At 41.4% G+C, this 14,945-nt stretch overlaps 2 protein-coding genes across 6 annotated transcripts in view; one reads left to right on the forward strand and one right to left on the reverse strand.

Annotated features, from left to right (window-relative positions):
- The window catches only part of CMSS1 (cms1 ribosomal small subunit homolog), a 225,447-nt gene that overhangs the window by 176,271 nt on the left and 34,231 nt on the right, over positions 1-14,945 (forward strand). The gene's annotated exons all lie outside the window — the stretch shown is intronic.
- FILIP1L (filamin A interacting protein 1 like) overlaps positions 1-14,945 on the reverse strand; it is a 189,356-nt gene that overhangs the window by 173,599 nt on the left and 812 nt on the right. The gene's annotated exons all lie outside the window — the stretch shown is intronic.

Below are 14,945 nucleotides of genomic sequence, written 5' to 3' on the forward strand. Positions count from 1 at the left end.
TATTTCTTAGACGAAAGAATGGAATAAATCATTCAAATGACTATGTTTTGCAGTGCCTGCCTAGCCAGATGAGTAGTTTTCTGAGCACTGGGGTTGAACATGCCTACTTGCCTATAAATTTGTGTCCAGCGGTTGACTGTGAGTCTCAGTGGAAGCTTTTCCCATGGTTGAAGAATTTGCTGGGATGCTCCCTTCTCTCTGGGATTGCACATGCCAGCCTTGCCTTTCACAAAGATAATTATAGAATTGCCTTCCTGCCCATTTTCACAAAACTTGTAAGAGCTTGCAGGAATTTGCTTTTCCAGCTTTTTGTTGAACCTTGGCTCAATGGCTGTGGGCCAAGAAAAAACTCTGGGATCAACACACAGACATACACACAGAGATATTGTGGTTGTCATATAAAGACCTTGATTCCCCAAGAAGCAAGGAAAAGGGGATGTGCAGTGGGAACTGCATTGTGGGCTCTTTGTGAGACAAGGAGTCACTAAGAGTGTCCTGAGAAATGGGGGTATTGCACATACAAAGCAGGGGGTAGGAGGAGCACAGCAGCTTCTCTTTGCCTGCCTGCTTGAGCTTCCCTGCCTATGTGCCACCAACACTATAGGGGATGCTTGGTGGCTTTCTTTTTCTTCTGTGATGTAACTTGTAACCCAAGTTCAGCACAGTGGGCACTTGGAGAAACAACCTTACAATTAGTAAGGGACAGGGAGGATTTGCCTGATCTAACCAGAAAGAGTTTTCAGAAATAAGAGAAATATGGTAATATTTCTAGTAACCCTAAGAGAAATGTGGCAACTGCAAGCATAATGACACAGGATTTTAGATGAACGAAGGGTATTCAAAGGTATGTTTCCCACTCTGGTGGAAATTCACCCTGTGAAAATAACGACCAGTTACATGTAACACTTCCCAAGGGTGGGAAAAGCATACTTCAGTCTTGCATATTCAGCATGTGAAAAATAACTGGATGTAGAGACACATACCATAAATAAGCAGAAAAGCCACACATGGGCTTGCAGATGTTTTACCACATCAGTGAGATTTGCATATTGTTTCTGGCATTGCCATTTAACTTGGCATGTGATTTGGGAAAAATCATCTTCCTGTTCTGTGCTCTGGCATATCTGTTTTCACTATAGACTGTGGCTGCCATCTGAAATCTCACTCTACTTGTAGAGAAGTTGGATTTTTTTTTTCTGATAAGCTTTGTAGTATTTATACAGATAGTATATATACAGAAGGTGCTGGGAAAAGGACTGTAATTTGTAGTTTCAGGACACAGTTTGAGCATCCTGGGTTTTAGTAGATTCTCAATCTGAGACTTAAACTCAAAATGAAGAACTAAGGGTTCAACGTCTGGGGTTTTAGCTCATGGTATAGGATCAGTTGGAGCACCAAACGAGAGATACAGAGGTTAAGTCTGAAAAAGTAGGAGAAGAGTCAGGCGTGGAAATGCAGTGGTGATTCCCAGAAGCAGCCTGACTGTCAGCACAATGGCTCATGTCATACTGCTAGGAAACAGCATCTCAGGGTCTGAAACGGAGCTCGAGTTTACAGGAAGGCCTTAGATGGCTTTCACCTTGAGTATGGGATCTGCTTCCATGATGATATTCAGGTGTATGGCAGTTTTAGGATGAGAGGTTTATGGGCGTGTGATAATTTACTCTGCTATTTACTGATAGGCTCACCTCCCTTTGTGCAAGTGAACCTTAAAGGGAAACCATATAATCATGTTAGCAATTGCTTTAGCTGAGAGAAGGAATAGTGTTCTTTCCTATATCTTCAGCTGTTCTTGTGAGAAATTCCACTTCTGAGGCTAAAACTTCCCTGCATGTACCAGCGTTTATTTATTTTTGGCTTTTCTGAGAATAGGAGGTTTCAGCCACACTTCCATAATGAGAGAAGAATGAAATGAGATTTTCTTTGTCCCCAAAAATGTTGGTTTTAAACATCCTTTCAGCTGTGTGGATGAAATTGTAAAATCGGCATGTGACAGTGATGCTCCAGAATTCTCCAGGGGCGTTTGAGCTTGACTTCATGGTTTCATGCAGCTTTTTGTGGCTGATACAGAGCCGATGAAGCAGACTTTTCCAATTCATTTTTTCTGAAGCACACAACTAAGGAAAGATTGACTACAGAAGCATCTGCAGCTAATTTAGCAGAGTAGTCCAATGAAGGATATTGCTGCAAATTGCTACAAAGGCCTGGCATGGTTGGTGGCCAGGCCAGAGAAGAATCTTTTGCGTGGCTGTCAAAATCAGAAGGTCCCTCAGACTCTTGTGCTCTTACTTGAACTGAAGGAGAGGCAGCACTTTTCTGGAGTCGTCCAGTGGTCTGAAATGACAGTGAATTTATCAACAGTGAGGTGTGGCTTCTCCTTTGCTTTTTCCTTGGTCACCCCCAGGAAGTTTTTTGATCAGGGAAAGATAATTAGTGGAGCAGAGTATTTTGCCAACCACATTTAATGTTGGTATGACAGCTGAGTCCTCAACGCTTTCCTCAAGCATCTCAGGGTCTAAATGGGCAACTGAAAATGGTTTTCTGGTAAGAGTCATGTCCAAAGTGGTGAGGAGAGGAGAGTGCAGAGAGTAGCTGATGTCTGAAGAGCAGTGTGAGGGTTGTTTTTTCTTTTAATTTTGTTCTTAAGCTCTTTCCACAAAAAGACCTGGCTGCCATTGCTGCTCTGATTTTCCTTCTTATCTTGTTCTTTCCCTTCTCCTGGCCCATGTTTGAATGATGGGGTGTGACCCCTCTTGCATTATTCCTTCTCATTTCACAGTTCTAGGTTCTTCATATGTCTCTCTATTTCCTTCCTTAATTTTTGTCATTATGTTAAAAAAAACCCCAAAAAAGCAAAACCAAAATTCTTTGATGGCACCACATGGGCAGAAAAATGTCTGGAGGATCATGTCATTCAGTCTACACAATGCTTGGATCTCAGCCATTCTCTGAGTTCATTGCTTACATGACCTCTAAATATTTATTTTTGAAATGGGTTTATAAATTGCTATGATTGATTAAAAGACTCCTGAAAAATGTGACTTCTTCTAAACACATGCAGAGTGGTGGTTGGTTTTAGCAAAATAGGACAACAAAAAAAGCAAACAACTTGTTTAATTTTAAGTGAAGTATCAGATCTATGCAAAACTGTATGTTGTTTTATTCTTTAAATCTTGTGGGTAGAAGCTGAACAACCAATATGTATTCAGAATGACCATAGCCTTGGCAGCAACTCTGAACTCATATATCCACATTTCTGGCATGAGAGATGCAACCATAATTTTCTTTCAACAGCCACGTTTTGGGGGGGTTGTTTTCTTTTGGTTTTTAATGTATTCCCCTTGTGCTTTTGCTTGGACAAATACTGTGTCTTATGTGATTAAAATCAAACTCTCTGACTAGTATATATTTAAATTGCTTTGTCCTGTACAAACAGGCAGATATTGGCTCCAACCCTATATTAGTATGTGAGACATCAGATTCTTAAGACCACTGGTTAATTGGAAATCACTTAATGGGAACTAATTGTCATTGCCTTGTGATGAAGGCTTAGTGAAAGTATTTTAATAGAAATACATAGGTGACTGTAAAGGTCAAACCCAGATAGGAGTGTGGGGAAGCTTATAGGCCAAAGCTAATTTGATGAGATATAAGTGCTTATCCAGTCTTCCTTTGCTGCAATGATAAACAGTCAAACAACCTTCATACATACTTGCCAGGTAAATATATAAGAGTAGGTTTGCCTTGTGGAGTTTGAGTATGGATGTATAGTATGTTTCCATCTTCTACGTGGAAATCTTCTTTTTTTCAAGTACTTCATACCAGGGTTTATGCTACAAAACTTATCAGCCTGCTCCAAGAGGCATAAAGAGCCCTGTCAAACACAAATTTGTGACAGATTTTTATTTGCCATGGCTGAAGTTATGTGGCAAGTATGGCAATGTAAAAAGTGCAATATTTGAGGAGGTAAATGGCTCTATCTGCTAGTCTTTCTTTCTAAACAGTACCTGAGAGTGCAGGTGACTTGCTTTGCCAAAAACAAGCTTTAGGAAAAGTAAATTTGACATCTTGTTTTGATGGTGTAAGTGGGTGAGGGTAATACTATTCAACCAGAGTGTTTCATTATAATTACCAATTTAAAAAATAAAATGACACTTGAGAGCATGTTATTGCCCTAAAATGATCCAAATCCAGCTTTCATTGGAGAGCCCAACTGTGTAAAATGAGCATGGTTTTAGAAGTTAATACTCCCTTACCACACAGTGCCTCCACACACAACAGCAGTAACATCTGTGTAATGGGGCATTTCTATTGCTTTAATCACCACTTACTACACCCTTATTGGTCATTAGTTCTATAGATTAATGACACAAATGTGGATTTATTAGTGCTGTAAACCTGTGGGAAACAGTGAGTCGAATTAGTGTCTTTTTCATAATAACAACTGATGTTTGTTAGACCTGAACATGGTGTGCCACCTTCTACAGTAAAAATGACTGCTTGTGAGCCATCTGAGGTTCCTTGAATGATGCTTCATCACTTGATTGTAACATTTCTAATTGTAGAAAACTTTTCCACTCGCTAGCAAAGTCTCAGTTCCTGATTTAGGGGATCAAAAACTGTTTGGAAATCACTTTTTACCCCAGAGTGAAATCTTTTTATTTAAAAAAATTGCTTCCTCACATGTAATGTTGACACAGTAGAGACCCCTGCATTCCTTGAGAGGATAAGATATGCAAGATATGTGTGTCTTAATGTGACTGTTCATAAACCAACTCACTGCTGGGCTGCAGCCTGAAATGCAAAACTGGTCAAAGAAACAAGTTTCTGATGCAAAATTAGCTACTGTAGTTAGTGCCCTTTGGATTTTAAGGAGTTGGAACCTGTCAAGCCATGGTTTTATATTGTACCAGTCTATACCATGTGTACACAACCATGAGAACATCTCTGAGATGGTTAGAGACTTCAAAACCTCTGTAAGTTAGTAAAAATCCCTTCTTTCCTCTTTTTGTGTGATTTGCCATCCAGTTGATTATGGTCATTTCTAAGAAGGGCTGATGAATATGAATCTTACCTGCTACCCCTAATAAACGAGTTCTTAAGTTCAAGGTTAAAGGTTGTTTCTCAATTTGGTTGTCTTTCAGTAGCAATGAACTGTGTTATTTACAACATTAGCAGCTGTGTGGTATCTCTTGGCTGTAATGCTCCACAGCTGATGAAAATAACCATAGAAATTGTTGAACCTTAGAACCAAGAACATGAAGGACCTCTAAGAGGTACATTTTAAGGAATTGTTGAGTACAGTAGTTTTTTTAGTGTCCTTTCCTGTGCTCTGAGAGGTGTGCTGCCCTGTCTTCCACTGGCTGCAAAATCTGGGCATCTCCTTCTTCTGGTCTGATAAAGACAATCCTTGTGTAACCCATCCCAAAAACCCTCAAATGGATGAGCTGTTGGGACCAGGTCCTTGTGTGAGAGAAAGTGGCACAGTCATCTTGTAAGCAGAAGACAAGAAAGGAATGTGTTGCTCCTGGGCATGCAGAGCCATGGAGGGGCATATGAATCCCAGGCAGTTGCTTTGACAGTGCATATGGAAAAGGAGAGGGGAAGGATTCTGAATCCTTAAGAAATATTTCTTCTTGATACATGCTGAGATTCTATTTCCTTGTGCTGAGCTGGAGACAGCTGGTGTTCCTCCAGACACTGAGGAAGCTGGGCGTCAGCACTGTCTGCTTCAGATAAGATTAATAATGTATAGATTCATGGGGAGTGGAGCCTGATCTGTTGGGATGCCATGGCAAGCACTCCTAGTGAGGAGGAGCAGCTGCCTGCTTTGGGCCTCCTGAGAGCAGCGAGAGGAACCATCTGAGACAGACTGGGATTGGCTCCTGTTTGTTCTGCAGGCGACTTGCTCTCACCTGGTAGCAGACTGTGCTGAATGCAGCACAGATCTATGGATGTGTGATCATGTCCGACTCCTGGCTCTGTACACTTCAAAACTCTCTTAGAAAAATGACCCCACAACTGAACACAAGAATACAGCAGAAGGAAGTTTGTTTCACCCTTGTGTAGCAGATTACAAGTGAGCTTAGTAAAATACATTCTAACACAAGTCTTGACCAACAAGTAAGAACAGCTGCAGGTTTTTAAATTTAAATCCTCTGCAGTGACTTCTGCTTCCCATTTTTGATTTGGAAGTTGAGAATTGTTTGATCTCATGAATGCTTTCTGTGTTGTATGCAGGTTGGAGGCTTTTGACCTATCTCTTTTATACCTTTTTTATCAGCCAGAATATTGTTCAGAGCCATGGAGTGATAAGGCTTTGTAGGCTCAAGCTCTTTTGGGCTCACTTCTGAGGTCCTGGCTAGGATCTGCCCAAGCTCACAGTTTTGAAGCAGCTTTTAGGGTCAGCCCGAGTTAAGTGCACCATGTTATTTACCTTTCCACATCCTTGGATGCAATTAAGAGATATGGCATGAGTGAAGAACAGAAAATTAGGAGGGGAATTCTAGATCACTGGAGGCTGCAGCATGCGAGTGCTGGTATTTTCACACATTCGTGGTGAGGGGTTCCCAGTCCTAGTGCTTAACCTGAGGCAGGGAGAGCAATAGCAGCTGTTCCTTTCCTGCTGGCTTGGACACAGTGTAAGTGGTGGTGTACCCAGTGGGTGTTAAATACATCACTCAAGCTCTTCTGAAACCTGAACTAAATACTCGGTTGGTTGCCGAGTGTGAAATAAAAAAAAAGAATTAAAATGACTGAGGCTTGCAAATCTGCCTCTCCAAATAAAAAGATCAGGTTTTGTGCCCTGTGGTAATTGATGCTTTTTTTTTTTTTTTTTGAGGTTTGCAGTCCAAGCTCTTCAAGCATTGGTTTCACAAACAATTACTCCTAGGCATGAATGACTGGTTTCCAGCCTGGAATAACTTTACATGCTCCAGAGAATGCCATTGCCTTTACCCAATTCTGTGATTATTTACTGTAACAAATGATTACTGTAATGGTTGGGGTAATGACAACTGTAAAATAGAATATCTGTGGTACTCTTGGGCTAGAAGCAAACAGAAGATAATGAACTGGATGCCTTGCTAGAGATGTGAGCATAGGTCTGTACCTCGCCTGCTGTCAAAGGAAATCCATTGCTTCTGCACAAAAGTGAGATGTGCTTTCTTATCCTGCACAGAACAGTTTCACCCTGGAAAACTAATCTAATTCATATTTTATTTTATTTGGGTTGTGTTTTGTCAGCTTTATGGATACACTGGGGTAAGGGACATGTGAATTTACTTCTCTTTCTTTCCCCTAGCCTCTTCAGTGCCTGTCTTTTCAAAAGATTTAGGTAACAACAATGAACAGCTGGTAGATTTGTGCTGCATTTGGCCTGGTGGTGTAGCAGGGAGGGCTTGGTACCCCTTCACAGAGGTGGGAGCTGCCGGGAACAAATGTGTTTCCACCCCTGTGGAAACACTAGCAGGGACCAAGGAACCGTGACTGTCCAGGCACTGAGCAGGGGGTGCAGCAGCTCACCGTGCTGAGAAGGGAAGAGGGTTGGGTTTTGCAGGAAACAAAGCATTTTCTACATGACAAGGAGAAGCATTCTGACTCAGAACCAGAGCCCCACATCTCCTGCCCTCATTCCTTTTCCTGCCACTGGCTTCAGTGGTGTATGCTGGCTGCCCTTCTCTTGGGTTTAGCCCTTTCTGCTTGAATACTGTCTTCAGGGTTTTTCCTGGTTCTTTCCCATTGTCTGGATCTTTTTCTGGTTTTTACATCCCTCTTGGAGGAAGGTTTGGTATCTACTACTGCTGCTGGATGGGGACAGTGTACAGCCATCTCTGCAGGTCACATTTAACTGATACTGGGGACTGCAGTGTCTCAGAAGAAATGGGGAGAGTACTGGGCAGTTTAACGTTTTCATTTCCATACAGTAGCAAAACACTGGTAAATTCATGATGCAGAGAAGAATGCACAGGAAAATTACTGAATTTAAAGATATAAATGACATCATCTTATGGGTCTTATGATGTATTAGCTAAAACTTGCTTATATTTAGATCTGGTTCTTCCTTTGCCATGTGTTTTTATGCATGTTTTGTCAGGCTTTAAGCATGACTCCCTTAAGCCTGGGTGATACAGAAAATGTATATGACACTGCACCATGTGTTGAACCCTGAACATCCTGATTTTATCTTGTCATGTTACCTCATATTATTATGCTAGTTCACTGCTGAGCTTTTTAACCAAATGCTACCGTGGCTCATCTTTATTATAATAGAAACGTATTTTAAATTAAAATGCTTTTACAAAATACAAAAAAAACCCCCTTCTTTTGTAATTAGGAACGTCTTCGTGCTTTTAACTAATATAAGTATTGAAGAGGTATTTGGTTTCTGATGCTATATTTGGCATTCCACAGCCACATGATTTTAGTGATATATAGTTGAAATGCCTTTTGAAAGCCTCTATAATAAAAATAGAAAAGAAATTAGATTACCTCTGAGACTTAAACGGACCATTGAAGAATTTATTAGAGCAATGTTAAAATATGCTGTAAAATGAGTCATGTTAGTCTGCAAATTGATGTGGCATATCTGGGGATTCAGAGTGCTGTACTACTCAGATTAATTAAAATGTAGTCAGCTGAAACCTTCACTATAATCAAAATTGTTCCCCAGGGTTATACCTTCATTACAGTCCTGGTGTAGCCTTCCAGTCCTGACCATAGCTGAGCTAAGTAATTACTTCAGTTTAAAAAAAACCCCAAAACCAAAAGGATGAAATGACCATGACAGTACTTAGGTTTATTGTTTGGGGGGTTTTATTGCTATGCTGGGCTCTGTTTGATATCATTAATTATACATAGCTGTTCTTTATTCTCCCGAAGACAAACAGTGAGAGACAAAGTATCTCTGATGTGAGGGTTATGCTGTTTCCCATATTGTAAGATGTGGAATATGTTACAGTTGCTGGTTTCTGTAACTTTGGCTAAGGTGCCGATCTCCCTCTGCAGATGTGCTGCCTGTCTCATCCCTGTTGTGCTGTGGGTAGTGTTCTGCTGCACAGGGTTTCCTTATCAGCAGTCCTGCACTAAATCAACAAGGAGGAGACTGCATTTCCCACCAGGGTCTCGAAGGAAGAATTCACATCATGTGAATTGGTACAGGATGCCAGAGGACATCTGCCTTACGAGTCTGTCTCCAGAGTTCAGGCTTCAGGAGCTAGATAAAGCACTGCTTCTGTCTCTCCCACACCATGTGTATTCTGACCCCAGCTTTGCAGAGCCTGTCAGCAGTTTGTCCTTGAGCTGGATGCGGTAGTGAAACCCTCTGGATAAGGCTAACCCTTATCATTCTCTTGTGTCGTGTCAGGGCGCTCTCCCAGAAGCTGCTGAATAGCAAAGACATGACAAAGAAGCCTTTGATGGTAGCTGTCAATACTGGAACCTGGAGATTGTAACTCAGAATCAAAATGCATCCTACTGAATTGTGGCTCTGACAGAGTGAGCCCCAAGCTTGTTCTTCATATTAATGATCTGAATACCACTGGTTTAGATTCTCAAAAATACTTCTAAAAACACTCTTACTTTTTCAAGGGTTAAAGAAAGGGATTTCATGTCCTTTCTGTCAGAATATAATAAACAACTATTATATTCTCCTATAGCACTTCCAGAATCCCATAGAACTTTGCATGTGTTATTTAGGCTCCAACACACCCCATTAAGGGGTATTTCTATTTTTTTTTTTTCTTTTCTGCAGTAAGACAAACTGAGATGGAAGAAGTGCTAGTGGTTTGCTAAAGGCTAAGCAGTCCCCCTGAGATGAGTCCCTCTCAATGCATACTCCCAAGCTCTTCAGTATAACAAAGCACATACATACACCTGACTTCCATCCAAACAAATCCTCTAGAATTCCCTCCTCTGACCACGTGCACTGGGCATTTACACAAAGGAAACACAGCGTATCTACTCATCTATGTAGTACCTCATCAACAATTGTGAAGTTTAATATTGACTGCTTAGTACCTGTGACAGCTTTGCAGTTTTAATAATAAAAATGTCTTCAATGTTAACAGCTCTATTTAAGTGACATGTCACAGGAAAGGAGTAGAGAAGAGGCTAGCTGGACCTTCTGCAGTGACTGCTCCATACCCTGCACTGTTTGATGAAGCCTGGCATTTCTTCCTTTAATTTCAGTGTCAAGGAGCGAAGTTGAAGGGAAACCTGCCTTGTACATTTGTGATGGGGCAGTCTAAAATGGAGGAATATCTATGCTCCCAAAGAGACTTGTGAAATTCTTTGCCCACGTAAGGAGCCAGTCTCTGGGAAGACTCAACAAACCTATAATTAGACTACATGCTGTCCACCTCAGACAGCTGGAAGTCAGATGAAAGATAGTGTGAGGGGGAACAAAGGCTCTGTTTTTCCCCCTTCAGGAGCCTCAAGTTGCAAGAAAGGTCATATAATTTCAACTCATCTGTGTGGAGCCTCCATTGCAGTCTGGTTGTCTCTCCTTCTAAGTGGGTTGGTGCTGGTGAGTGGGTGAATGTACAGCAAGGGAATGTGCAGCCCCTGGGCTTGGTTGAGTGAGAGGAACTGCACAGGAACAGCAGGTGCTCGAGCACACGAGCCCTGACACATCATCTCAACCCTTCATTTTTCTCACATACTGACAAGCTCATCCTGTACAGTCTCACTTTCTTCCCAAGTGGGACTTCCTTGCCTTCCCCCTTTTTTAGGCAGGTGTTGTGAGAGGGGACACACATCAAATTGCATTGGATGACATCTCTAAGCGTTGTGTTAGCAGAAGAAGACGCAGTGACAGGAAGAGTGGCTGCTGCTCATTTGCTATTTAAATTGAGTGTTCTTAAAGACTGACAAGATGATGTAAAATGCCTATTTTTACTGTACTTCGTACATGATTTCTAAATTGTTTCTTTAGGGAGAGTATCTAAATTATTTTACATCCATTTAGAGGTTTTTTTCATCTTTCATTCTTTTATTCACCTTTAGTATTATTAGTGGTTAAGAAAAGTGCATGAGGACTATGCTAAAATAAAAATACTGATTTTTATTTTTTTGCAATGTTATTTGCATGCTACGGCTTGGATGCTGTTCTCCCATTGAAGTGAATGCCTGCAGATCAGACTGGTATACTAAAAAGCTGGTTATGAGTGAAAAGTAGGAAAGTTCACCTCCAAGGATTTCTTTTAACAGGACTATGTTTCATTTTATGTAAAATTGTAATTTACAGTTTTGCAGCTGTCTATATGCACTTTCACTCTCTGGTTTTTGAGACAAAAGAACTCAAGTGTTGTTGGATTACTTTCTGTGGCATTTTGGTATCAGTAGTGGTCACTGTGAATTTGCTGCAATTGAACGAAGTTAGGCTTATGTAACAGAAGATAAGAAATTTGTGTTAGTTTTGAATAATCCAAGTTTCTTCCTGCATAGCTTAATGCCACATTGTATAGGTGGGATTGGCATTGGAAATCGTCTTAAAGTTGACAACCCTCATCTTCTCACACAAATTGGTTGTATACCCATCCTGAATAATCACCAAAGTAAGGACTGAGACCCAGAAAATTGTACTGAGTGGGACCACAAGGATGTCTGGGCAAGAAGTAGGGCACTGAGTGTAGCAGACTGTGGTCTGCTGGCAGTTTTCCTGAGTTTAGAGCTGGTACTTGCACCTGCCAAGCAGCATGGTACTGCAGGCCTGAAGAGTACCTCAGTGTTCCAGTGGATTTCTTGTTCTGTGCCTTACTGTGCTTAGTTGTGAGCATGAAGATTTTCTGTGCTTTTAGTAGACAACAGTAAATTTACCACAGTTAAAAGTAATATTCTTAATGCAAGATGTGAAAACCAGCGTTTGAGATCTTTCTGTCAGTCCCAACACTTGTATCAGACTGAAAGAAAATGCAGATGAGTCTATTCCTCACCTCAGGGCAGACTGTTTTCTGCAACAAGATATCACTCTACCGCCGGTGCACAGAGAGCAAAATACAGCAGGGCACCCTATGGAAAAGTTGTGTTGTTGGGTTTTTCCTTGCTATTTTTGAGAGATGGATTTGCAAAAGCAGGTCAGACAAAGGTTGGGGGTATGTGGCTGCTTGTGAGTATGAACTTTGATTTCTTTCCCTGTCCTGGTTACGAGTAAGTCTCAGGGGAAAGTACTGTTCAGCAGAATGACTATAATTATTTAAGTAACTGTTTGCTTAATTATAGCTTTGTGATTTTTCTGTGTCTATAAGTATCTCTCTTTCCTATACAGCATGTGTTGGCATATCATCTTCCATCCCTTCCTGGAAAGTATATTCAGAAGTTGTTGCAGTAGTCACTAAAGGTTTTGGAAGAAAATTTCAGTGCAGGGTTTAAGGCAGAGCTCCTTCAGCAGTTGTAGCAACCTGTTTTCTTACCAAATGCTGTGTTCCTCCCTTGTCTTATGCAAGTATACACATAGAGCTGTACCCAAGTACTCACAGAGTGACTCCAGGTGCCACCTTTACCCTTCTCACACTCTTCCAGTCCCCTTTAGGTGTCCCTGCCTGGATGCTGGCTGCAGCACTAGCTGTGCATTGATGGTGGTGGATGGAGGTGAATCTTGGGTCCTGCAGATTGACTGCAGAGCTGTGTAGCATTGGTGCTGTAGCACCTGACAGGACCTCTTGCTAAAGGTCCTTGTTTCAGTTTGACTGCTTTGAATTCAGTTTGAATGCTTTGACTTTCCCCAAAATCTCAGCTTGTTTCTGTGTGTTCAGCTTGGCAGGGAGGGAGGAAAATCCCAGGATTGTTTGTTGTTTGGTTGCACCAGAAGAAAGCCCCCAAGGCAGAACATAAGTACAGTGAGTAGAGAAGGGGATCTGACTGCTGGTGGGACTTATCCCCCTGGCACTGTTTGGATTTACCCATCTGGCTCTGGCCCTGCTTACACCTGTCAGCTGAGGGGGACAGTGCCAAAGCAAGGAGTGAGTGAATGTCCCCTTGGAGTTTTGCCTGGCCAGCTGGCAGCATACATCATCAGCCGAGCTTTGCCTTCCTCCTCCTCCACAGCCTTGGACGTGTCATTCAATATATAGAGCCATGCCCTCCCATCACAAGGGAGGAAAGTGGGTTTCAGCCCCATCAGTCCCACCAATAGAAATGAAGGGTTTCAGTCTTTCTTTTGTACATTAGAGGAGAAAAAATAAATTTCCTCCTTTTTATTTATTTATTTTTTAATTTTTTCCCTTCTGTGGTGGTCTCCATTAGAATGGACATATTGTGCCCATTGAAGACCACACCTTGGCAAGACAAAGCTAGTTCATGGTGCTGGAATTTTTTAATGGAGTTTTATGAGGAGAGAATAGAAAGAGGAAGATCCTACCGAGTAGGCTTGGCCTCAGAAAGAGGTTAGAAGCAGATTGAGGTTTGTCTGCCTTAGAATATGAGGCCTGTTCACTCAGATGTACTTCTTTTTAGCTTCTTCTGGTAATGCCATGCTCATATTCATCATCATACTGCCATTTTCCAAAGCTGTCATCCTTTCATCCCTATGTCAACAAACCTCCCACCAGTTTGGGTGACAGACACATTTGAGGCTCAGCTCCTGTGGGGAAGGTGTGATGACCCTCCCTTCAAAACAAGCCAGTCCCTGTCTGCCTGTCTGTGATGCAGCACTGCTCCTGTCCATCTGCCAGGGGCATCTTTGGGAATGCTGCATTAGTAAGCTCAGTCACTACTGCTTTAAGCCAACCCTACATCCCTAATGTCTTTAGTATTGATGGGGGAGTAAGTAATATTTTCCCACATGCAAATGGAGAATAGTACCACAAAGTGTCACAAAAACTAAGTTGATTCATTAAGCAATAACTTAAGGCAAAACCTGAACATCTAAAAATTATAAAGACGAATTTTTGCCCTTTTCTATCACTGTATAACAAGTGTTTATAACAGATTGTTTGAATCCTAGACTGCACTAGGTGCTTTTATACTGTGAAGCCTTTTACTTGCTGATGAATTTGATAAATACAATTGCAGTACTTCAGTTACACTCCTTTAACAGCCTCTTCTTCAAGTCCTCCCAGTATAAACCTTCTGGACGAGTCTGAATTATCACACGCAGCACAGCCCAAGTTGGTTCCATGGCATGCTACCATAATTTTCATTGGTTAAAGAGTCTTAGGACTGCTAGGAAGGTATTTTGTGTGAAATGGGTGGTTTTTACTGCATCTTTCAAATAAACTTAACACTCAAGACTCCAAGAATAAATTACTAAGCAAAATCAGAAGCAAAGAATGCTAAGATGATCTTATGCATAGTTGAGAGTAAGCAAAATCAGAAGTTTTTTCAGCAGATAAGACTTTTGCCAACTTAGAATTTTTTACAGCCTGATGCATGGCATTGTTTAACCAGCAGCTATATTAAAACAAGACCACCCAAAATAAGTACAGTAACTCACCCAGTCACTTTAGCTGAACTCCCAGTGACTTGGTGACCTCTCTTGCTCTTTGCTTACTTTTAATCCAGAATCCCTATATAGTTGCCTTTCTTCAGTTGCTTCTGCTAAGACTTTTATGTAGTGATTATGTTGTGAAGAACATTTTGGTGCTGTCCCATCGGTGTTTCAACCATTGGATCAAGTGGATCTTTCTACCCAATATTTTCAGGTTACCATTCCTGTGTGCTTGCTGTGGTCATGTTGCATTAGAAAGTGTGTGTGTGTGCCAGTGCTAAATCCATGGCTCCAGAGTGTCTTTACATGACAACATTCTCCTCATGCTGGATCCACACTAGAGTATCATGATGCCCATGTGACCTGAAGTGTGCTAGGATCTCTTTACAGACAGGTATGCAGTGATGTATTCTGCCCAGGGCTTTTTTTCCTTAAGAATCACAACAGTTTAAAATGGTGCTGAGGAAAATGTTGAGCCATGTGTGTTTTTAAAAGGAGAAGCAATGCTGAACCAGTGTAC

The sequence above is a fragment of the Corvus cornix genome, chromosome 1, assembly GCF_000738735.6.
Source record: "Corvus cornix cornix isolate S_Up_H32 chromosome 1, ASM73873v5, whole genome shotgun sequence".
Lineage (NCBI taxonomy): Eukaryota > Metazoa > Chordata > Aves > Passeriformes > Corvidae > Corvus > Corvus cornix.